Genomic DNA, 26,370 nt, shown 5'->3' on the forward strand with positions numbered 1-26,370 from the left:
ACCTACAATTTTTTATACAGATGTATCATCTTCTCAGGAGCCTCAGCTTTATCTTTCAAAAGCACAATCCAAGTATATCTAGTAAAGTCATCCACAACCACTAGAATATATTTCTTTCCTCCTAAACTCTGAACTCGAGCAGGACCCATAAGATCAATGTGCAGTAACTCTAGAGGTCTTGAAGTTTGAACACTAGCTACAGACAGATGTTTAGATTTTATCTGTTTGCCTATCTGACATGGTCCACATATGCACTTATCTATCTTCTCAAACTTAGGTAAACCAATAACAGCATCACATTTGGAAATCTTTTCTAACTACTTATGACTTGCATGCCCCAACCGTTGATACCACAAATCAACTTGATCAATCTTTGCACCAAAACACTTGTTGCTTATGCTTGGTATCAATCCATAACAGTTGTCCATTGTCCTTACACCAACACACATACAGTCACCTCCTCCATCGAGTATCTCACATTTATACTTAGTGAAGAGAACATTCAGTCCATTGTCGCAAATCTGACTGATGCTGAGTAAATTTACCTTCAGTCCATCAACATACCAAACATCTTCAAAGACTGGCAACCCTGGAATGTCCACAGTTCCAATGCCTCTGATTACAGATTTTCTTCCATCTCTAAAAGTGACTGTCCCAATCTTTCCTTCAAAGAGGGTCTTGAGTAATCCTTTGTTTCCTGTCATATGCCTGGAACAACCACTATCCAAATACCAAAGACAAGAATCGTGTGTCTTTAAGGCGGTTAAGGCAGTATAACACAAATAATTATTATCACATATGATAAGACCAAGACATCCAAGGAAAGATTTAACAAAATCAACAAGTGACAAATACACAAAGTAAGCAAGTTGATAAATAAGCAAAAAGACTTTCCAAGAATCCATAACAACAGGGGTCAAGGATCAGCTCAGTGATCAAAAGATCAACAACAAGAGAGCAAGCCGCTCTTATACCACTTGATAGTTTTTAAACCCTTTAAAACACAATTGAATTAACCTAGGTAATTAGCCAAGTTGTTACTTAGTCCAATTTAACAAATCTAGGTTATCACAATCATAAAGATCATATCATGTAAAGCAGTGGAAAAATAAATAACACACAGATATGATCACTCAGGAAACCAAACCGGTAAAAACCTGGGGAGGATTTGACCTAGCTATCCTCAAGGTAAACTTGAATCCATTATCTTGAAAGAATCGAAGTTTATACAATAAGACTTACAAGTCCCCACACTCGACTTCTTAATGCTACCCACCAGTAGAACTTACTGACATGACCACGTGCAAGTTCCGAATCTACGGACTCCTTCTTTCTTGGATTCACCACCAGATACAAGCACACTCGCTTGTGTTTTCTTTAAGCTTCAATGGCAACAACCGAGTTGATCATCAAGGTGTAGATAAAATCTCCTCCTTGAAAAACCTAAGTGTGTAAAGGAAAGCTCCTCTAGATCTCACAAGAGATTTACACAAACAGCAATATGAGCAACACTAAAACGTGGCTAGAGTTTACCTTTTATACTTAGAAAAAATTAGTAAACCCTAAACGTTTTAAACAACTAGGGCTGAGTTGGAAATCTGCAGAAAAATACATTCTGCCCGAGATTCGATCGATCAAGCCTAAGCTTCGATCGATCGAGCCAGGCCAAAATGCACAATACTTTCTGCATTAGCTCGATTCCAACTTTACATAAAATATACAACTTTGAGCAAGACTAAAACACTTCTAAACACATTACTTTGATCATGGTTTGCCAACAATACACATTAGAGTTCTAAATACATAAATACCTAAGTCTTTAGCACCTAACAATTTAATTTACAATACAAATCTTATATTAATAGCACAATTTACAATTCAAATCTTCTTAACATTAATAATAAAATACAAAGTAATAATTTTCCTAGAAAATAAAGTTATGAAATTATAAATAGAAACAATAAATGTGAATGGTAGTTTATTCTAATTAATATTACTATAAGATAAAAAGCTTTTGTCTTTTCAGTAGAGAAATATCAAGTTTTCAACAATAGATAGAAACATTCTTGCCAGATTTAAATTGATTACATCACACAGAGACCACAGAAATGCACACAGAAGATGGGAAAGGAGGGTGGTGGAGAAGAAGCACTACTTCCACTGTTTGAGACAAAGGAAGCAAGATTTAGAGGTGCATATAAGGTGTTTGCTTCCACAATGTTTGTGGGAATATGTTTGATATGGGTTTACAAATTGACTCACATTCCAAGAGCGGGAGAGCAAGGGAGGTGGGCTTGGATTGGTATGTTCATGGCTGAGCTATGGTTCGGTTTGTATTGGATACTCACTCAGTCTTGTTGTGTTAAGGTTGTTTACAATTACCCTTTTAAGGAAAGACTCTCATACAGGTTACAACTCTCTCTCTCTCTCTCTCTCTCTCTCTCTCTCTCTCACATACATTAGGTGAGATGTTAGGACATATGTGTTTCACCTGTTAAGAACATATGTCATGATTTTATGTAATTGGCTTATCCTTTGACAAAACGCACTTTACTTGTATTTGGGTAGATTTAGGATGTGTTTAAATACTTCAAGAAACCTTGTTTCAAGATCAAGTGTTGAAGCCTTCAAGTCTGTCCAAGAAAACAAGCTGATAGTGCAAATTCATTAAAACTCGACAGTTGGCTCGACAACTACATCTATTGAGCTTAAGAAAGCTATTCAAAGCTCAGTGTGCTCGACACCTGCTCGACAGCTACTCGACATCTCCTATCTGTCGAGGTTTAAGAATTTCAGAATTCTAATATGATTTTCTTGGGATCCATGAATATGTCTTTGAGCTTTCTTTTCTCCTAACCCTAGACATATAAAAGGATTGTTTTAAGGGCCATCAAATAATTCACAAGTTGCACAAGTTTTGAGCAAACTCTGTTCAAACAAATTGTGACCGGAGACGAAGTTCTTGCCCTAGTTCATCTCTTTCTCTTGAAGAAGTTGCTGTGTATGTGCACTGTAGGGTTTTGTGACCAAACATCTTCTTGATCTCCATCGTGTGAATGAACTGAAAAGCTTTGCAACCAACAATCTTCTTAGTTGGTGATTGAAGTCACGTATTAGGATCCACGCAATTGGTTAGTCACGTACTTTGGAGTCGTGCATCAGAAAGGGGAACTGTCACTACAGAACAAGTCCAATTGGGTATTGGGGTAAGGGTTCAACTGTAGGTTGGTAAGGTACTTGGGATTTGATAAGTGTAATTTTTACATGATTTTTATTATCCTCTTATTTATTAAAATTGTTAGTTTTCCTTTATTTCTTTTGATTTGATTTGATTTTTATTTATATTTATCTATTCATTTAGGAATGAGAAGATTTCAGATTAATCTACAAGGGCTTCACATGCAAAGTGGGGCTAGGCCAATTGAATCAAGTAAACTTACATCCAACCAGGCATGAATTCAAGAGAAGACCAACCCAATTAAATTTAAGTCCAACTGGAGTAAGGAATCAAAGGAAATTTGTACCAAATCCAAGTCCCATTCGAATTAGGATTCCAGCCTGCACATCAGTTAGTATTTTCAGCATAACTTTGGGCTCAGATGTCCAATCGAGATGATTCAAGTTGGGCTGGAAAGTAATTTAAAGGGCTACAATTTGTAGTTTACCAAAAGTCCAAATTCTTAAGTTAAATGGGCCAAAACAGTCGGTAAAGTGAAGCCTAAAAATCTGGGATTTTCTCCAAACGGGAATTCAACTTGTATAGGATTCCTTAACCTATTTAAAGGCTCTTTAGGGCAAAATTCAGGGAGGCTAGTGCTAGGGCTGGAGGCACCACATTGAAGAATTTTTCTGGAGTCTTTCTGAGGACAAAGGGCGAGAGCTTGATCAACCAATTCAAATGAAAGACATAAGTTTTATTTGTTTTCTTTTCAATTTGATTATGAACTAAATTTTATTTTCTAGAGCGTTGATGTAGTCTAGCAATGAACACACAATTTATATTCTGAGTTATTTTATTTTTAATATTTCCATGATTGAGCGTTTAATTCTTATTCTTAATGCTTAATATTTCTTTTTACGAATTATTGATTGATCAATTGAATGACAATGAGACCGAGAGGTGATTTGTTATTTTAGTTCTAGAATTAAATACCATTAGTTGAGCGAAAGTAGAGATGCTTTACCACAATTAGTGTGATTTTTCAGAACATTCAAAGTACATAATGAGTCTCCAATTAATTAAATTCACATAGAGATATGGAATTGTTAGTTGAAGATATTTTTGATATTATTCGAGAGAAGATATTGAATAGTTGAGGAATTTTTAATCATCAAGTGGAGATTATTAGAATTTAATAACTAGGAAGAATAAATTGTGTGGGATTTGTTAGGTGAAATCAATCGCTCTAGATCCATTCTTATCATTTTTTTTTTTTTTACACTTTTAGATTTTTACGCTTTTTTAATTTTTTTTTATTCGTAATTTTTTAATTTAATTTAGATAGTAGAACTTCCTTTTATTTTCGATTTTCCAAATAGTAATTAATTTAGTGAATTTTGGTATTCAATAACATAGTTAATCCCTGTGCGTTCGGCATTCGTTTTCTAAAAACACTTTACTACTTGTTACGATTCTGTGCGCTTGCAGATTATTTTTCGTGAACAAGATTCCTTTACTTGTAACCACTTGTTGTGATAATAGTGGAGTTTCGAGAGTGATGACCTGAAAATCATCCAATGGGGTTTTTGCCGTTAGGTTTTTCCTATTCGTAAACAAATCACCGTGTTATTTATTTTCCGCTGCTTAATTAGTTTATTGGTGATTTGTTTGTGCTACCACGCGTTTGCATGATAAATTGATTAATTAATAACTTGGCTAATTAATTAATTAATTTCTATCAAAATGGGTCATTCAGTTTGTGGCCTATCAAGTGGTATCAGAGTAGGCACACTCTGATTAGAGTTTAATCTTTGCTGTGTTGATCCATTGACCCCTGTTTGTCATGGATAGAGGATAGTCATTAATCATACCTCCTTTATTTAATGACACTAACTATGCGTACTGGAAAGTACGCATAAGAGCTTTCTTGCAGTCTTTAGATGAAAATGTGTGGCAAGCTATCGAGATTGGCTGGACTAAGCCAAAGGAAGCGCCGGCTGATTGGGATGAAGCCAAGATCAAGGTGGCAAATTTCAACAGCAGGGCATTGAATGCTTTATTCAGTGCAATCACCAATGAGGAGTTCAAGAAGATATCCCCTACTGAAACTGCTAAGGAAGCATGGACCATCCTCCAAAACAACCTATGAGGGTACTAAGGCTGTCAAAGACTCAAAGTTTCAGAGGCTCACTACAAGCTTTGAAGAGATAAAGATGGAGGAGGATGAGTCATTCGATGAGTTCTATGCCAAGCTAAAGGACATAGTGAACTTAGCCTTCAATCTTGGGGAAACCATTCCTGAACCCAAGATTGTAAGAAAAGTGCTCAGATCTCTACCCAAGAGATTCCATGCCAAGATTACGACAATAGAGGAATCGAAGGATATTGACAAGATTCCTCTGACTGAGCTGGTTGGAAACTTACAGACCTACGAGCTAGGGTTGACAAGAATAGGCATGTCGGGTAAAAGCAAGAACATGGCTTTAAAGGCCAAAAGCAGTGAGACAGATGAGTCTTTAGATGATGAAGATTCCAAGATGAAGTCCTACATCACCAGGCAGTTCAAGAAGTTTATGAAGAACACAAATGGAAAGGGCTTCGACAAGGACCACATGCAATCCAGTTCTTCTCAGTTTAAAGGCCAAGACAAAGGGAAGAAGGATGCTAAGGAAGGTGGTCAGTACACTGTTCCCGCAGGACCTAAGTGCTTTGGGTGTCAAGGCTTCGGTCACATGAAACATAAGTGTCCTACATATCTCAAGAGCATTGGGAAGAGCAAGGCACTTGCTACTACCTTAAGCGACACCGAGCCTGAGGATGATTTCGACAATGAGGATGACGGAATCTTGAATGCCTTCACTGCCAGTGTTGATCCTACTGATGGGATTGTTGAAGATGTGGTTAAAGAGGAGAAATTGGTGAAATCCAAATTTGAGAAGATGGATTATCAAGATGACATACATACAGCCTATGAGAAACTGTACAAGCTTTCTGAGAAGCATGAGAAACTGTATAGGCCAACCACCAAGAAGCTCAATGATGTGGAACTTGACCGTGAGGAGCTTTCCACAAAGTTTGATGAGGCTAATCAAACTATTGGAGCACTGAGGTTCGAGAACAATTTCTTGGCTAAGAAGACCAAGAAGCTTGAAGCGGAGCTGTTTCAAGTCAGAGCTCAATTGGAGAGGATTTCAAGTGCAAAGCTTGATGATATGCTCAGCATTCAAAAATCTGCTTCAGATCGAACAGGTTTAGGGTATGGTCTTTCTTCCTCTAATACTGCTTCTACTAGTACTACTGTTTTTGTTCATCCTGTTAATAATGTTAAAATTGAGAACAATGAGATTAAAACTGAATTAGCTAGTGAGAACATAGACAAGGGTATATCTATCTTAAGAGCACCCCCTAAACTTGAGAAGAAAGATGTTAAAAACCCTAGGGCTAAGAAGGCTAACTCTCAAAAGCCTAAACAAAAGAAGCAGCATCTCTGTCATCATTGTGGAGCTACCAGTCATACTCGATCAAATTGCTACAAGTGGCTTGCCACTCAACAGAGCAACGGCATGATAGCATCTGGGAACCAGAATCAACTTCAATCCTCTCTTGCTCCCCTTGGAGATCTTCTTAAAACCCTCATGTTCCTTTCGAACTTGAACGGTTTTTCCCCTTCACTACCAGTTCAAGGTTTAATCAAAGGAAAGTTTCTTCCAGGGTGTGCAAGGAAAAGGGTTCCGAGTGATTCTGTCACTTTTCTCTCTCTCTTCTTGTTTTTGTGTGTGCATTACTTATGTGTTTTACTTTCAAGTTTTGAGTTAGTCTAGTTTTTATGCTTTGGTTGTTTAACATGTTTTTGTTGTTTTTTTCAGTTTTGCTTTGTTTTGTTTTTCATATAAAAATAAAAAAATTGAAAAATCAGAAAAATACAAAAACAGTGTGTGTTTTGTGTACATTGGTACTTGTGTACCTTGGATGGCTATTGAAATAAAGTTTTCTAAACTTTGTATCATTTGTAGTTTAGAAGAGCATCTCTGTGCACAACTAACCAATGAGATTAAAAATGAATTAGCTAGTGAGAACATAGACAAGGGTAAATCTATCTTAGGTGCACCCCCTAAGCTTGAGAAGAAAGATGTTAAAAACCCTAGGGCTAAGAAAGCTAACTCCAAAAGCCTAAAAAAAAGAAGCAGCATCTCTGTCATCATTGTGGAGCTACCAGTCATACTCAACCAAATTGCTACAAGTGGCTAGCCACTCAATAGAGCAACGGTATGATAGCATCTAGGAACCAGAATTAGCTTTAATCCTCTCTTGCTCCCCTTGTAGATCTTCTTAAAGCCCTCAAGTTCCTTTCGAACTTGAACAATTTTCCCCCTTCACTGCCGGTTTAAGGGTTTAATCAAAGGAAAGTTTCTTCCAGAGTGTGGAAGGAAAAGGGTTCCAAGTGATTCTGTCACTTTTCTCTCTCTCTCTCTTCTTGTTTTTGTGTGTGCATTACTTATGTGTTTTGCTTTCAAGTTTTGAGTCAATCTAGTTTTTATGCATTGGTTGTTTAACATGTTTTTGTTGTTTTTTTCAGTTTTGCTTTGTTTTGTTTTTCATATAAAAAAAAAATTGAAAAATCAAAAAAATACAAAAACAGTGTATGACACCTGTTTTTCATAACCATCTCACCACTGTTGCCCGCCAATCATAATATGACACCTGTATGCTTCGGCATAGCAAAAGTGTAGTGTTAATAACATTTGTGTGCTTAGGCATAGCAAAATTGGAATGTCAAATATCATTGTGTATTTATTTTCTCTCTCTAATATACCCATGCATGATATGCTTAAAAGAAAAATATGCAAAGAAAAATCAAAAGTAAAAAGATCAAAAATGCTTTAAAAATTATTGTAAGCGTGTATTCTAGGAGATGTGGAAGTTATAGGATGTACCTTGAAGGTGATAGTCCCCATCAAGTAGTTATGATTGTGTGTGAGTTAAAGTGATTTTCTTATATCTCAAATCGTCATAACATGTATACACATATGTAATCTTGCAATGTTTTTCACACACAACACGCAATATTCTTTGCTATTTTTGATACATGTGCAGGTGAAATGTGATTTGGCCATCACAAGGTTTTACATGTGTTAATATTTGCTCACTAAACTGTCTTGACTTGTTTTTTGAAATATAAAATTGGTTAGACTTGTTGTGTATGTGTGTGTGTGTGTGTGTGTGTGTGTGTGTGTGTGTGTGTGTGTGTTTCTTTTTGAAGATCCATGTGCTTAAAATTGTTATTGAGAGATGATTTTGAGAGCTTAATATGTTGATTGGATCATTGGTTGAGTTGCATGTTGGATTGCATTCATGTCTGTGTTTTTCTCATCTCGAAAAACTGTTTTTAAAAGCTGGCTTGACACCTCCTCGATACCTTGTTGTCTATCAAGCTTCTTCAGCTTTTTCTTATCGCAATCCCGACAGCTCCTTGACACCTGCTGGATTGATCGAGATTGCTTCTGCCTCCTCGATAGCTTCTCGACACCTACTAGATCGATCGAGATTGCTTCTGCCTCCTCGATAGCTTCTAGACACCTGGTGGATCAATCGAGATTCTGATCAGGTGTCTGTTGTTTTGTTCCTCGATACCTGTATCTATCAACGTTCATTTTCTCAACACCTTCCTCAACAGATATCTCGACACCTCCCGACACCTTCATCTGTCAAGATTTACTCCTACACTATTTAAGCTCCCTGTGCGATTCGAAACTCATTTCGATCGACCTCTCTCTCGATACTTCTCTGATTTCTCTCCCAAACTCTCTCATCTCACTCCCTTAACTATTCCTTAAGGTTTCTTCAAGCTTTTTCAAGATTTTCTTCACTTTGTAAGCTTTTAATCCTTTCACATTCATGCATTTCATGTTTTGAAACCTAGGTTTTAGGGTTTTTGAAAAATTTTGGGGTTTTTCAAAATTGATGAGTTATTATTGAAATTTTGGGATTGGGTTTTCACTTAAATGAGTTTAAAACCTCATACATTGCATCACATTAGCATTATAATAGTATTTTCATTCATTTAGATATGTGCTATCTGTTTGTGTGCTGATAGGTTTGGATTAGGCTGAGCCCATGATGCAATTTCTTTTGCATGTCACATGTTCATGCATTTTCTCATGCATACGTACTCTCTTTTCAATATACTTGTTATATTTGAAATTGCTTGGGACTTTTCTAATTGTCTCTCTTTCTCTCCCTCTCTTTCTATTTACGTTAGTCGTGTCTATGGCACCTAAGCATAAATCCACTCTAGCCCGGAACCCTCTTCGTTCCGGAGCTTCTTCGTCCTCTAATCCTACACTATCTCATATTTGGTTTCGTGATGATGATGCCTTTAAGGCATTTTCAGAGAACTTTTCTAAACGAGGCATTCATTCGAAATGCCCAGTCATTCTATCGGACTTTGCCGACATTGACCTTCCCTCTGTCATTCACAGTAGGGGATGGGAGTCACTGTGTCACGTCCCGGTCACCTGTCCTCTCGAGCTTATCCAAGAGTTTTACTCCAACATGCAAGGGATTGATCGTTCAGTACCTCCTTTCTTCACTCGCGTTCGAGGTACGTGCATTCCTATCACACTGCAACTTGTTACAAATGTGCTTCGGGTCCCTAGGATAGAGTTTCCTGACTATCCTAGTTGTAAGCGTCTAAGGACTATGTCCAGGGATGAGCTCATGTCTGCTTTCTGTGAGCGTCCTTCTGTTTGGGGTGAGCATTTGTTTACACCATGTCGACCTTTTGCTAAAGGTCCTAGATTCATGAACATGGTGATGACTTTTGTTTTTCATCCACTCTTTCACTATAACTCCATTACAGAGCCTCATGCTCGATTTTTGTTATCTCTTCTTGAGCATCTTACTATAGATTTCCCTTCTTTTTTTTTTTTTTTTTTTTAGAAAGGGACCATTGTATTATTACTGAAGGCTAGTGAAATCAGCCTCTAGTACAGATAAAAGGTCTGGTGGTACATCTTCCATCCAGACTGACATATGTGATAAATATTGCGATTTTCTTGCTAAAGAGTGCGCTAAATTATTACCCTGTCTATGTACAAGAGATGTTTTAAATTCAGACAAGTGTGTATTGAGGAAAAGAATATCTTGCACTAGATGCCCGTACGTTGTAAAGTTACTGCACTCCGTCTTCAAGGCTTTATCCAAAGACTCAGAATCTCCTTCAAGAATGATCCGTTCAAAACCCAGCTCCAAAGCAAACTCTAGAGCCCGTCTTGCAGCTAGGGTCTTGACTTCTATAACTGAAGGTGGCAATGGGATTTGTTGTGCTAGAGATGCCATGACGAGGCTGTCACTGTTGCGCACCACGATCCCAATTCCTGCTATGTCTTTGTCGGCAAATGTGGCACCGTCGAAGTTAAGTTTGTACCAATGATCCGGAGGCGGTGTCCACCTAGCTGGTTGCTTTGCCATCAATGTTGTTGATGTTAAGGGTCTGGAGTGGGACTCAATCCGTTGCTCCCGAGAGTGCTCCAGTACCTTATTCAGAGGTATTGTAGGCTTGCCCAAGCGAAGGTTATTCCTATGCTTCCACAAGTTCCATAATACCACCATGAGAAGCTCGGGTTCTTTCAGACCTGCAAAAACAAAAACAATAAAGTCAGAGAAGCACGTGCTTTGCCTGAAGATAGCTTGGTTCCAGGATGGAGTCGCCGTCCATATGCTCTGTAGTTCAGGGCAGTGATACAGAGCATGGAGTGTGTCCTCTTCATGCTGCTTACAAATCTCACAGAGGTTGTCGGGGACGATTTTATGTCGCATCAGATTTGCTTTGGTGGGGAGTGAGTCTTTACAAGCTCGCCATAATAGATGCTTCACCTTATTCGGGACATCAAGACTCCAGAGCTTCTTCTAGAGCTGTTGCAGGGGATTTGGCGTTGAATAACTTGGCTAGCGGGCTAGGCATGAGTCTTGCAGAAATCTATAACCCGACTTGACCGAGTATACACCGTCCGGATTAAAAGACCGAGTATAACCCGACTTGTAAGGATTGGCACAATGGGATGCTTTTGATCGTTGAGGCTTCAAATTCATAGAAAGTTCTATCAATTAAGTCTTCATTCCATGTCCTATTCTCTTGGTCAATAAGATCTCCCACCCTATTTGTCACACAACCCTCTGCCATTGGTGTGATCACTTTCGGACATCCAGGTTTAGGTAGCCAGTTATCACCCCACACTTGCACCGAATATCCAGCTCCAATACGCCATAGCCCACCCCGTTTTATCACATCCCTTCCTTTGATTATGCTCTTCCAAGCATGAGATGCACTTTGTGGACATTTTGCTTCCAAAACCATGGAATTTGGGAAGAACTTGGCTTTGAATACTCTATAGAAGAGGGATTGAGTGTCATGTAATAACCTCCAAGTCTGTTTTGCCAGCAATGCATGATTGTACAAAGCGAGGTCTTTAAACCCCATACCACCCTGGTTTTTTGGTTTACATAAGTCTTGCCACTTGGTCCAATGAATTTTTCTACGATCACCCCTTTGACCCCAAAAAAACCTACAAATCAAGGCTTCTATTTCATGACATAGAGTAATAGGAAGCTTAAAACAACTCATAGTATAGGTGGGTAGGGCTTGTGCAACTGCCTTGATCAAAAATTCTCAACCCGCTTGAGATAAAAGCTTTGCTTCCCACCCTTGTAATTTCTTCCATATTTGTTGCTTGATGTGAGTAAAACTCTCCTTTTTATTCCTACCAACAAGAGAGGGGAGGCCCAAATACTTCTCATAATGTTGTATCACTATAACACCAAGCATATCCTTGATTAGATTTTGCATTTCTCTTGATGTAGATTTATTGAAGAAAAGTGTAGATTTCCCTTCTCATTTCATTCTTTCTATTATAGATGTTCATCTAGATTCGGCGTCCCGTGATAAGCTCATTTTTCCTTTCGTTATCACGAGAATCTTACGCCATTTTTCTGTTCATTTTCCCTCTTCCGACCATTTCACCGTCATGTGTGCCATAGATTACGCTACCGTTAAACGTAGCGAGGCCCAGTCTCGATTGCGACAGTCAGATTCAGCAGCTCCTCCCTCCCGTTCAGCTCCATCCCATTTTGCTCCATCCACATCCGCTCCTCCCTCTTCTTCGGGCGATGTGACCTTAGGAGACATCATGATGCAGCTACAACGCATGGATGCTCATCTAGATACACTCTCTACGAAGTTGTATCAGGTGAACGTTCATGTCAGTCATATTGCACGGCGACAAACGTCCATGGGTGGTTTTGCACCTAAGGCTACTCCTTCACCACCTTCTCTCGTGGCTTATGAATCTGAGGATGAGGATGATGATGATGGTGATGACGATGATGCTGATGGAGATGCTAGCTCTACCAATGAGATGCCTACTTGACACTCTTACCCTTTGTCACTAGTTACAAAAAGGGGGAGTAGTTTTGGATATGAGAGTAGCCATTCTTAGGGGGAGAGTTAGTATAGGACCATTTTGTTAGGGGGAGTATTCATATGATCATTTGAGGGATGTAGTGAGGATATTATGTATCTTCTTTTCTTTCTTTTTAGAGACATTATTCTTGTACATGAGATCTTGTGACCATTTATTGACATACATTGTACTTTACTCCTATTTATATTGATGTATGTTTTTCTTTCACCTACCCCCTTCATGTGTTGTTTCTTTTCTCCCTTTATACACATGCTTCTTATTTCTTGTATGCAATCTATTATTTCTGTTTAACACAAAGATACCTTGATGAGTTTTTTTTAAATTGTTTCAGAAATACAGGTTGTCAAAGTCTATTTGCCATAAACTCTCTTCTTGAAAAGTTTTTCAAGAGTTTATGTTAGGATAGATTTTATTGTATTCAACAAGTGAATATAAGTTGAGTGATTTATGACTTCTCTCATATGCTCATTTGTTTGTTGTGGTTTTGTCACGGATTGCCAAAGGGGGAGATTGTTAGGACATATGTGTTTCACATGTTAAGAACATATGTCATGATTTTATGTAATTGGCTTATCCTTTGACAAAACGCACTTTACTTGTATTTGGATAGATTTAAGATGTGTTTAAATACTTCAAGAAACCTTATTTCAAGATCAAGTGTTGAAGCTTTCAAGTCTGTCCAAGAAAACAAGCTGATAGTGCAAATTCATTAAAGCTCGACAACTGCATCTATCGAGCTTAAGAAAGCTGTTCAAAGTCCGGTGTGCTCAACACCTACTCGACACCTCCTATCTGTCGAGGTTTAAGAATTTCAGAATTCTGATATGATTTTCTTGGGATCCGTGAATATGTCTTTGGGCTTTCTTTTCTCCTAACCCTAGACATATAAAAGAATTGTTTTAAGGGCCGTCAAACAATTCACAAGCTTTGAGCAAACTCTGTTCGAGCAAATTGTGACCGGAGACGAAGTTCTTACCCTAGTTCATCTCTTTCTCTTGAAGAAGTTGCTGTGTATGTGCACCGTAGGGTTTTATGACCAAGCATCTTCTTGATCTTCATCGTGTGGATGAACTGAAGAACTTTGCAACCAACAATCTTCTTAGTTGGTGATTGAAGTCGCGTACTGGGATCTGTGCAATTGGTTAGTCACGTACTTTGGAGTCGTGCATCAGAAAGGGGAACTGTCACTACAGAACAAGTCCAATTGGGTATTGGGGCAAGAGTTCAACTGTAGGTTAGTAAGGTACTTGGGATTTCTTTACTTGTAACCGCTTGTTATGATAATAGTGGAGTTTCAGGAATGATGACCTGAAGATCACCCGGTGGGGTTTTTACCGTTAAGTTTTCCCCATTCGTAAACAAATCACCGTGTTATTTATTTTCTACTACTTAATTAGTTTATTGGTGATTTGTTTGTGTTACCACGCGTTTGCATGATAAATTGATTAATTAATAACTTTACTAATTAATTAATTAATTTCTATCACAAGGGATCATTCAGTTTGTGGCCTATTATGAGAAATTGTAGCCAATAATCTGAGTTGAATACAGGGAAAGCTTCATCTTGATGCAACTTCCTAGTTTATTTATTTTCTAGGCTTTTTTTTTCATAATTTTCCTTGGCAACCCATCAAGGTGACCAACTGATACAGTATGTCTGTGTATATGTATCCCTCTGAAACATGATTTTAATCTTAGTACAGTCTTGAGTTTTTTTTTTTTTTTTTTTTTTTGTTTTTACTAGCCGCAAATCCACACGATGCATGAGAATATTATTAATGATCATTTGTGGCTGAACTTATTGAAAAGTAAAAAATTTATAATAATAGTTCTTTAAGGATCATTTTGTGAATTGTCAAAAGAAAATTTTTACTGCATAAATTAATAAATTACCATTACTAAAAAAAATTCAAAGAAATATAACACAACTTATCAAATTATTCAAAAACTATTTTGTCAAGAAATCATTTGAATCAGCCATCAAATATATAGCATACCCTAGAAACGTCATAATTAAATATAGTGTAGAGTATACATAGATTTTACAAAAATTAAACAATGAATTCAAATTGACATAATAATAAAAAATAAAAAGAAGTAGAAAAATGAAAAGAAGAAAAATCATGGTGTAAATTTTTGTGCTATTGAATATTTCTCTCATACTTGTCGACTATATATTTTCATATATAGTAAGAATGTAACTATTATTTGAATGATTATTGTGGTTTATTGATAATAATTAATAATAAAAAATTAAAACCTAAAACGTTTTTTTTTTTTTTATAATAATGGTGGAGGCAGTTGATTGTCATTTAATTTAATTAAAACAATAAAGAATATACTCATATAGTCACACGACTTTTATATTTAATGAACCGTTTTAGAAAAGACTTTGATTATCATTATTATAATATTTAGATAGTTTATTCAAATATGATGTGGATAATGAAAATAAAAATGCCTATAATTTCCTAATAGAGTAGAAAGCCCATGTGTTTACAAATAGAACACACTTAAATTGTCGGAAACAATACACCAAGAATGGGAAGAAATTAAATTGAGAATTAACAATAGTTTTTGTACAAAACATTTTCCCTATTTCACATAAGATAGTTGAGAGAACTTAGCATAGGAAAAAAAAAAATTCTAAACCTAAATTTCTATTATGCATTGGACATATAGAGTGTAAATGTGTGAAAGACTATAATAGTTGAGAGAGGAAGCCTATAACTCATTAGGCTTAGGCAAAACATTTTATACACATTGGACTTTCATTCCAATACCATTGCATACTCATGAAAGCATAGAAACTTAGAGTGAGGAAGCAAAACATATTCTAATTTTACACACTCTTATCTATAACGCATTGTCACTAAGTAATTGATCTATTTCTACTTTTTTTTTTTAAGTAATCCAAGATTAATAGCTAACAAAAGCTGATTTTTTTTTTTTTTGAATGACTAACAAAACTTGAATTGCATATAAACCTGGCTTAAGGAATCCAAAATTCAATAAGTTGGAAAAAATTGAGCAATATAAATCAATAACAAAGAACCCAATCGCAAAAAGACCAAAACTTTAGTAAATAATCTATGAAAATCAGAGGAAATTATGAGCCTAAACCCCCAAAACCAAGGTAGTCCAACAAAACAGAATATAAAAAAATAGCTCTTGAAGTTTTTGAAAGGCACCCATTTACAAATACATCATGTAGAGGTCAAAGTTCAAATACCCACATAACAAAACCTTAAATTTTCGAATATTACATGGAGCAAAAAGAGAACGCAACCACAAAATCAAAGCAAAGAGCACAACTTTGAAGCAAACCCGCATACATATACCTTATAAATAAACCTAATTCAAAAATCCCACATAAGAAAACCTCACAAAACCACCAAAGAGACCAGGAAAAAAGAGTTTACCTTTGTGGGTCACAACCAAAGAACCTCAAAACCATAGATCACCATCAAATAAAAGCTAAGCCTCAACGAGAGATAGAGTGTATCAAATTGAAATGAAAGTAGGATATTATTAGTTAGGTGGTGTAATTTGATTGGACATATAGAGTTGGGTTTTAGAGTGAGGAAGTAGAGAGCTAATAATCTTAACCATTGTTCTAATACCACTGGTCCTGTGCTTTTTGCAAGAGCTAAATCCAAAACTATTCCTCTTTCAGTTAAGAGAGATAGAGGACATTTAACTGTTTATACATGATCTCTTTGATTTTATAGGGACAATGGCAATTCAACAGGCATGAAATGGTTGGGTTCAATGAGAAGAGGAAGAGGCAAGAAATGGGGAGATGGTGAGTTTTAGACATTAAAGAAGTTACATGGGAAGTTGAAAACAATGGAGATAGGGAGGCATGGGTGTTATGGAACTTGAAGTGGAAATTTTTAAAACACTAATAGAAAATGAATGAAAATAAAATAATTTTTTATTAATAAAAATAATGACGTGGTCGCTAATGTAGCTCAACAAGAGCATAGCAACAATAAATGCTACGTTTCAGTTTATATATATATATATATATATAATATAGATATAGATTGGTAGAAATCCTAGAAAATATAAGGAAATAAAAAGGTGAAAACACATTTTTGGCCCTTACATTTTGAGCCTAATCTCATTTTGGTCCCTAAATTAATTTTGCACCTACCTCAATCAAGATAACCAATTGATACAGTAAATTTGATGTGGTTGGAGAATTTAAAGGAAAAGTAAAATATATATATATATATATATATATGAAGAATGATTTCAATATTAGCAAAATCTCTATTTTTGCTATAAAAATCGAGATCATGTTATGAAATATTGATTAAAAAAATATATTTAAATCATACAAAAAGATCATAAAATACAGACCAAAATTGTAGTGGTAGTAGGCCGGTTCTATGGCTCTATAGTATAGGAAAATGAGACGGTCACATAAGACCCCAAGTAGAAAAAAGAACTCAAATTTTAGCCAATAAGGTTATTTATTTTATAGTAATAGTATTAATTAAGTCTAAATATTAAGTCAATAAATAAATAAATAATTATCAAATAAAAAACAAGAAGGAAAAAAAAAAAAAAAAGAGTGGGAAATCTACATCCAAAACATTTTTCACAATATTTTTACAATAAATCCTAAGTTGTAGGTTTTTATTAGCTATTATTGGTAGACAAAACAGTAATTTAAGTGGTGGGTTTAATAGGTGTGAAAAGTTTTGTCAAATTTTTTGTGGCTATAGAATTTCTCATAAATAAATAAAAATTTATGTGGTTCAAGTTAATTAGTAATTTTGCATCTATAATAAGAAAATAAAATATTATAAAATTGTTTAAATCATATTTAAATATATAAAATGCCTCAATTTAGTTTTCACCTTAAACCCCTAAATGCATCAAACTGCTCCTGAATGGTAGTCTAGTCACAATTGTGGTTTCTTATGGTTGTTTTTAAAGCTCAAATCCTACTAGTATGTGCTCTCTATGAAATTCAGCATATATCCACACAATACAAACTCAACTAATTCAATATTAATTTGAGATATAACAAAAATATATGTAAAAATTATCCAAAATCTCAAAAATATCAACCTAACATAATTATATAAATGAAAATAAGGAAAGAAAAAATTGAAATAATTTGGGTCAGATCATAGTTTTATTAAGATAAATCCTAGAAAATATCATGATATAAAATAGTAAATATATATTCTATCTGAAATAATTTGGGTCAGATCAATTAACATGATATATTCTGTCTGAACTCTTAATAAGACCAAAGTTAAGAAATTTTAAAATAACTAAGGACAAAGTTTAACTACAAAATTAGTTGTAGTCTAAGGCTACAATCTTACTTAATATCATTAACATTATTACATATTTCAAAAATCTAACCACTGGATTATATTTTCTTTACGCTCTTAGTACACATATCAAATTTTGTGTCATTTGGATATAATTTACTACATAATCTATAAAATTATATTTTATGCATAATTTTAAACTACAAAAACTTCCAATTTGAATAATTTGTTAATGACATAGTTATTTATCTTTAATTTTCTAGAAATTTTGCAAGCATAAAGAATATAAGAAGAAAATGTAATATAATAGTAGATTTGTCAAAATTTACCTCCAATAAAAGGATATTAAGTAATGTCTTAACCTTATACTACAATCAATTTTGTAGCTAAACTTTGTTCAATGACTAATATGCAAACATCAACTTTATTCCATAAAATTTGACCTGCTATCTAATTCAGTCTCAAAATTTTCAAAAATGCAATCAAATCCTTCAAGTTGGATTCATCAATTGATCGAGTGCATAAAATTTGTCTCATTTTACAATTTAATCTTTCAACTTTTAATAGTTAATAAAATTGATAATTTTTAGACCCCTTAAAAACATAATTGTATTAACCTAGGTAATTAGCCAAGTTGTTACTTAGTCCAATTTAACAAATCTAGGTTATCACAATCACAATAATCATATCATGCATGGCAGCAGAAAGATAAATAACACAAAGATATGATTACCCAGGAAACCAAACCGGTAAAAACCTGGGGAGGATTTAACGTAACTATCCTCAAGGTAAACCTGAATCCACTATCTTGAAAGAATCGAAATTCATACAATAAGACTTACAAGCCCCCATGCTCGACTTCTTATTGCTACCCACCAGTAGAACTTACTAACACGACCACGTGCAAGCTCCGAATCCATGGACTCCTTCTTTCTTGGATTCACCACCAGATACAAGCACACCCGCTTGTGTTTCTTTAAACTTCAATGGCAGCAACTGAGATTGTAAGGTTGAATTTAATCAACCATGTGTTGGCTTTATTCCGTGACAAATTTGCTTGTAATACAGCACTTAGAAACCCTGTATTTAGGTGGGAATCATATAAGGGTAGTGTGTGAGAGAGTGTGAAGAAATGTTCAAGACTGTGCAGTAAAGCAGGGACTTGCGGCTGGATCTCGCAGGAAGCTTGTGGTTTGCAAGCCGCCAAAAGTTGCACACGCGCAGAGCATGCAAGGGAGCTGAACAGTCATGCCAGCTGGAGCACTACAGGACAAAAATCCAGACTGGCCATTTAGCTAGCTCACGGCTTGAACTCGCGACTCAGTTAAGTCACGAGGTCAAGTCGCCAGCCAACCCTGTTTTGGAAAAACTGACTCTTTGCATTTCATTCTCACACCAGTATAAATACCCCTCATTCCCACAAAATAGTGTGGCTATTCAAAAAGAAAAAACCCTAAGAGAGGTTTCTTCAAAACACCCACCTAATTAGAGAGAGCTACTCATTCTTAGAGAGAAATCTTTGTAGTCTCTTCTCATTTCCTCTCTCATTGTCATACCTATTGAGAGGAGATTTCTATCCAAACACTACCCACACCCATTTAGAGTGTTGAGTGTTTTTGGAGCTTTGGGAAGCATTGGAAGATGCCAAGGATGGTGGATGCTATGGATTATAGTCGAATCCGGTAAGCTAGAAAAGAAAAAGGTTCGGCGTAACCTCGTTGGAGCAAGAAGCTTGGAGGGCTTAGGTACATCAGGTAGATTAGGCTTGGAGGGTCTATTGCTGTTCTTGTATCCCAACTACATTTTCTAGTGGATTATTGACCGCTTAGAGGGCGGCGGAGAGGTTTTATGCCGAGAGCTTCGGTTTCCTCTTCGATAACACATCGTGTGTTGTCCTTGTGTTTGCATCTCTCTTCCCTTTATCTTTGCCTTTTATTTTCTGCTGTGGATGTGATTTATAATTGGCTTAGATTGATTTCCAATTCTGTTTATAGCTTATGTTCATTTTCCGCACACTTGTTGTTTGTCATAAAGTTTGAATTGGTTATTTTGTATTTGGGGGTCTAAACGTTCAAGGGTGTTTTTACACATAATTGAACTTTCAGAGATGATCATCAAGGTGTAGATAATATCTCCTCCTTGAAAACCCTAAGTTTGGGTAAAGGAAAACTCCTCTAGATCTCACAAGAAATTTACACAAACAGCAATATGAGCAACCTTTTGAGAGCCTTTGGGTATAAAACCCTAAATACAAAAAGAGGCACAAGAGGCACTCTAATCTCTCTAAAAACAACTTCAAAAAACGTTCTAGGGTTTCCCTTATATATAGGAGAGTTTTAGTTGAACCCTAATACATTTAAGTAGAGTTTGGGCTAAACTGGAATTCTGCAGAAAAATAAATCTGCACGTGGTTCGATCGATTGAGTCTAATTTTCGATCGATCGAGCCTTGCAGATTTAGTCCAATAAATTCTACAATCACTCGATTCCAATTTTACAAATAAACATACTTTGAGCAAGCCTAGACCTAGAATCTATGTTTTGATCATGGTTTGCCAACATAATACAAATTGAAGTTCTAATACATTAACTCCTAATTTCTTAGAACCTAACAAAAATGATTACTTCTTTTTTTAAATACATCTTTGTATATGCCAAACATTTTCTTATCAACCAAACATTAAATAGAGAATTATTCAGCAAATTCAAATTCAAAGAGTGAAAAATCTTTTCTAAAAAACAAGTTCAGTAAAGAAAATTTTTATTTTATTATTTATTTCACTTCAATTCCACATGGTAAGTGTGAACCATCATAGTGGCTATATGACATTCTTGGGATAAAATCTGAAAATATTGTGCCATTTTTTCCCCTCAATTTATACTTTCTTTGCATGTTATAGATACAAAGACAAGTTACCATGTATTGACATTTTCATGTGCACAGCAAACCCCAATAAGGAGCCACCAACTATGGTGATTAATACAATCTTATTAGTCATGTCCTACAATTATCCACTTGAAAATTTGAGTATTTACCTTTCAGATGATGGTGGGTCAAAGTTGACATTTTATGCTCTCCTAGAGGCCTTTAGTTTTTCTAAGCATTGGATACCCTTTTGCAAAAATTTAATATCCAACAAGGCTCCCTGAATGCCTACTTTGCTCAACAAATTGACATTCAAGACATGACATATGCCCAAGAATTGTTGGCTATCAAGGTAAGTTCATGGTATATTTAGTTAGACTAGTTTATCCACTTAAATAATAAGAGAAATAACACTTTACTACCTTGAAATGTACCTTTGATTACATTTTGTACTCTAAACTTTTCAAATGCATGTTTTGCATCCTAAACTATGACGCTTGTTACGCTTTACACCTGACGTCCAGTTTGCTATTAACTTAAATGGAAATCCAAAGTTTAAGGTACAAAGTTTAATTAAGAGTATAGTTTAGAGTAGTGAAATGTATTTTCTCCTTTATTTTTAAGAGATTGAGAAGATAGACAATTAAGTCTTTTCATGTGATGTCATATTTTTCCATCCAAGGTAACGGTAAATTTAACGTCATAATGCCAAGTGTAACAAGTCATAGTTTAAGGGGCAAAACATGCATTCGAAAAGTTTATGGTACAAAGTGTAATTATGTGTATAATTTTTAAAATAATACAAATTCATTATCCTAATAGTACCCTTAAGTTGAATGGTAGTGAGTTTACGTTGGATTAAATACTCCTTCAAATAAATTTAGAGAAAAATTCTTCAAATCCAAATGATTCAATTAACAATCTAAATCCTCATGAGACTTGTTTAGATGACTTAATGAATTATATGGTTAGTTCACAAGCATGGTCATTTGAATTACCAAATACTTAGTCTTAATCCATGCAATGTGACATCAATTAACTATTTGCATTACCCTTAAGCTAGAATGATTGAATTTTCATGATGATAAACTGCTAATCAATTTTTTTTTTTTTTTTTTTTTAATGTTTCTTAAAGAAACTATACAAAGAAATGGAAAATCAGATTGACTCAACTATTGAAATGGGAGAGATTACAAAAGAAATAAGGGACAACACAAAGGATTTTCAGAATGGAACTCCAAAATAACAAAGCAAGATCACCAGTCAATTGTGAAGGTAACTATTGTATTCTTCCCAAAAATTTCATAATACACCCTTTTATAAAAAATTTAAAAAAATTATTTATTATCATTTTTTTTAAAGATTATTATTGATGGAAGGGACAAAATGCGGTTGATATATATGGAGGGCGATTGCCAACACTAGTGTACATGGCACGAGAAAAAAGACCCCAATGGCCTCACAACTTCAAAGTTGGAGCTATGAATGCATTGGTAAACTTTCAACTTATGTACATACATTTACTTTACATTCTCCCAGTAGAACTCTACTTGCAACACATGTTCTTTAAATTTTTTTTTCAATGTAATGATATTTCTAAAGCAAAATGAAAATAAGCATACAAAAAAGAAGTTTGTTTAGTTTGTAAGCATGTGTAGTAATGACGTAAGTATTTGTGACCTTGTCCACTAGGTGATGTTATTGATTGTTAGTTTCCTAGTATTTTGAAGTTTGCATTTCAAAAGTGCAGATAAAAATGTCATCAGAGATAAGCAATGCCCCTTTCATCCTCAACTTGGATTGAGACATGTATGCAAATGATGCAGATACAATACAAGAAGCACTATGTTTTTTCTTGGATGAAAAGAGAGGCCATGAGATCTCCTTCGTGCAATTTCCACAAAATTATGACAATATCACCAAAAATGATTTATATGCATATACTCTTTCAGTAATTAATAATGTGGGTAATCCAAGACTATAGCTTTGTTTTCAGAAAGACAAAACTATATGGATTATTTGGTGGAGTAACATATTATACTCTTGGTTGAATATGAAGGTTAAGATTGCTGGAATGGATGGATATGGTGCAACTCCATATTGTGGTACTGGACATTTCCATAGAAGAGAAAGTCTTTGTGGAAAAGTGTATTCCAAGGATTATAGAAAAGAATGGAACATAGAAGACAAAAATAATACAGATAAAACTGTTAATGAATTAGAAGCAACATCAAAAATACTTGCTAGTTGTAGCATTGAGAAGGAGACTCAATGGAGTTGGGGGGGGAGCTCTCTCTCTCTCTCTCTCTCTGAGTGTGTGTGTATATATGAAACTTTTAATCTTGAACATGATAATTATAAATTTGCAAATGAGGCTAATTTATGGGTGCTTGTCTGAAGACTCTATAACTAGCTTGGCTATCCAATTTAGGGGTTGGAAATCACGTTATTATCACCCAAATAGAAAGGCCTTCTTGGGTGTTGCTCCAATTACCTCAAATGATGTTCTTATTCAACAAAAGAGGTGGTCCGAAGGCATGTTTCAAATATTTCTCTCCAAGTATTGCCCTTTCATATATGGGCATGGGAAGATAAAATTGGGTGCCCAAATGGGATATTGTAATTATCTATTATGGGCTCCATTTTCCCTCCCAACACTCTATTATATGATTGTTCCTCCCCTTTGCTTGCTCCATGGCATTTCCACATTCCCTCAGGTTTATCTCTTTACTATTCTTTTCTTACAATATATCAAGGTTTAATTCTAGTCAAGGTCCAAGTTTGTAATATAATTCTAGTACATATTCATTATATTTGGTCTTATTTAAAGTGTAAGCAAAGTAATCATAATCTTACTTGGAGTGTAAGAAAATTAATTATAATCGTACTTGTACTTACTTGTAGTGCAAGTATTGTAACCTTGAATTTAATCTATGATTAGCCTTAAATTTATCCTACTATAAACACTCTTCAATAAATTAATTATAATGCATAGAACTTTATAGTAAATATGTATCAATCAAAGATTTTTGTTGTGGATGTAGGCCGTTAAGGCTGAATCACATTCCTCCTATTAATGTATTAAAATTTCATATTGACCCATTTACGGTAATACATTTAGTTATTGATTTCTGGGCCTCCTCTTTCTAGGTTAAAAGCCTATGGTTCCTGCCCTTTACATACATGATTGTAGCCAAAAGTTCTTGTAGCATAGCTAAGGCTCTGAGTTGTGGGGATACACTTAAAGCTTGGTGGAATTGGCAACAAATGTGGGTGATCAGAAGGACTATTAAATACTTTTTCGCGTTCATTAACACCATTTTTAGGCAATTAGTTTAGGCCTCTCTAAAACAACATCTGTGATCACAGGAAAGGTGGTCACAGAGGATGTGTCAAAGAGGTATGAGCAAGAAATCATACAGTTTGGAAGCTCAAATATCACATTTACTATTATAGCAACACTTGCAATGCTAAACTTCTTCAGTTTAATTGGGGGAATCAAAAAGATTGTTTTGTATTTGGAGTTCAAGGCATTGGACCAGTTGATCCTACAACTTAGTCTTAACTTGCTACTTGTCATGCCCAACATACCAGTCTACCGAGCACTCTTCATTCACAATGATAAAGGTTGTATACCCTCTACAATTTTGTTCAAGTCAATTGTTTTAGCTTCGTTGGCTTGTTTGATGCTTATAATTTGACACATTTTAATGTAATTTATATCAAATCTTACTAGCCATGTGGTATGTAGCTCTTCCTTCAAACAAGGCCTTGAATTGAACTTCTACTGGCGAAGGATAGGGAGTGATGGTCTTTTCCATTGTTAGGAAAATTTAAAAAGAATTCTTATTTTTTTTCTTTATACATGGGAGGCTTCATCCCAAATATGTTTCCAACCCAAGTTCATATGGACTATGAAGTGCTATGATATATATTATGTATCTATTTTTTTGCCCAAGTTATATGTGATTAAGGATTTCTACTAAATTAATACTAATCTTTCTTCTTTTCCTCAACAAAGAAAAGGTGTTTCCCATCTGAATTATTTAGGTAATGCTATGTTGGCATTTCCAAAATACTTATTTATTTTGAAAGCAAAAAAAAAAAGACTTTTTTATAGCTCTTTAAAAGCACAAAGGATGCTTCCCAAATGCAAACAATATTATTTCTTTATAACAACTACAACAAAAGCCTAGGCATTCAAACAAGATCTACTAGTGGTAGAGAACAAGTCTAGGATGACAATCATTCAAAATAATTTGGGATGTATTCCATGAAGCTAACTTCACATGAAGTCCCAGCAAAGGACATATATTGCATTGCCATTGCCATGTGAGAACAGGCAAGGCTCCTAACTTGATCTGCACTACCATTGCTTCACATAGATATGTCATATGTGAGCATAGGTGTTCAATTTGATGGTGTGTGTGTATGGAACGGGAGGACAGTATATACACGAGGAAATAGTCAGATACTTAAAGAAGTTTGTAATTTTATAAAATAATTAAAAAAAGTGCCATAAATTTGAATTTATACATGCATTATGGAGCATCTCCAATAGCCTCTTCAAATTTTTGTACTACTTAAAGAGTGAACAATTCATTTTACCTTTTGTCTACTTACTTTTTCAAATACACTTTCCAACAAATTATCTATCCTTTTTCTATCCTATTTAAATATTATTTCTTCATTCTTTTTTTAATATTTTTTTTTCAATCTTCCTTCATTCATCATAATTTTCAAATTCTCAACAAATATATTTTTTAAATCTCCCAACGGTAATATTTTTAAATTTTCCAATGATGTTTTTTTAACAAATCTAGTGGAGCACTTGTGGCAATGATATGATGAGTCGTAGAATCATCTAATTTTAATGAGAAGTGCTACGTTCTTAACATTTTTACAATATTTTCACAACAAATCATATGTGGTAAGTTGTTACTGATTTTAATTTGAACACACCACTTAAATTGTTTTTTTTTTTCTCACCAGTATTAACTAGTAACAACCCATCACTTAAAATTTATTGTGAAAGTATTATGAAAATATTGTGGTAGCATTTCCCAATTTTAATTTCTTATTCTTTATTTTATTTTTCCTTGGTCTCTTTATTTTGTTTTTCATCCACATGTCTCTTTATTTTATTTTTTTCCTCTTTTTTTCTCCTCCACGCACGTATTCTTTTCCTTCTCTCTATCTTCACTTTTCTTTTTGCTTTTCTTCTCTACCACTCCAAGATAGACCAGATGCTCTCTCTCTCTCTCTCTCTCTCTCTCTCAAAGATTGCCGGCAGATGACAAAGGCTAAAGATTTTTTTTTTTTTTTTTTTTTTGTTCTAATTTGATTAGTTTTAAAATTGTGATTTGAGTTTGTATTTTTGATTGACATTGAGTTTAGATATGTTTGAGAGAGAGAAAAGATCTAGAATGGTTTTGTTGACACAATTGTGAATACTGAGCAAAAATTAAATATTTTAATCGGTGGTTGAATTTTTTATTCGAATTAATTCTTTTGCTCATGAATAGTAGGTCATTAGACCAAGAGAGTGATTGTTCATTAGCCAACAATT

At 34.9% G+C, this 26,370-nt stretch overlaps 1 pseudogene; it reads left to right on the plus strand.

Annotated features, from left to right (window-relative positions):
• Positions 1-2,031: 2,031 nt before the first annotated feature.
• On the plus strand, positions 2,032-24,502 carry LOC126694290 (cellulose synthase-like protein E6; annotated as a pseudogene).
• The last annotated feature ends 1,868 nt before the right edge of the window (positions 24,503-26,370 follow it).

The sequence above is a fragment of the Quercus robur genome, chromosome 8 (genome assembly GCF_932294415.1).
Source record: "Quercus robur chromosome 8, dhQueRobu3.1, whole genome shotgun sequence".
Lineage (NCBI taxonomy): Eukaryota > Viridiplantae > Streptophyta > Magnoliopsida > Fagales > Fagaceae > Quercus > Quercus robur.